Source organism: Penaeus monodon, chromosome 25 (genome assembly GCF_015228065.2).
Source record: "Penaeus monodon isolate SGIC_2016 chromosome 25, NSTDA_Pmon_1, whole genome shotgun sequence".
Classification (NCBI taxonomy): Eukaryota; Metazoa; Arthropoda; class Malacostraca; order Decapoda; family Penaeidae; genus Penaeus; species Penaeus monodon.
The window spans coordinates 33,206,206-33,206,462 of NC_051410.1; the positions used below are offsets into that span (position 1 = coordinate 33,206,206).

A 257-nucleotide genomic window follows, 5' to 3' on the forward strand; every position below is an offset into this window, starting at 1 on the left:
ATCAAAATGTCACAGATTTTTATCCACATTTTTGTCCACATTTGTGGGATCTAAGGGATGACTGTAGTTAGATTTTTGGATAAAGACTTAGGTAATTGTCTTACAGTAATAGATGGATTGCTGCATATTGTGAGTATGTATCAGTATGCTCTGTATAAGTAGAGGAGAACTACACATTGATATTATTTATAAAGTACTGTATATATTTTCAGTCTCTGTATGCAAGAATTGTGAGTCACACTCTTGAATTTTGTGTT

General features: G+C 31.9%; 1 protein-coding gene across 1 annotated transcript in view; it reads left to right on the forward strand.

Moving 5' to 3' along the window:
* Positions 1-257, forward strand: part of LOC119589154 (phosphatidylinositol 4-phosphate 5-kinase type-1 beta-like) — a gene marked incomplete in the record, with an annotated part of 149,444 nt that overhangs the window by 95,672 nt on the left and 53,515 nt on the right.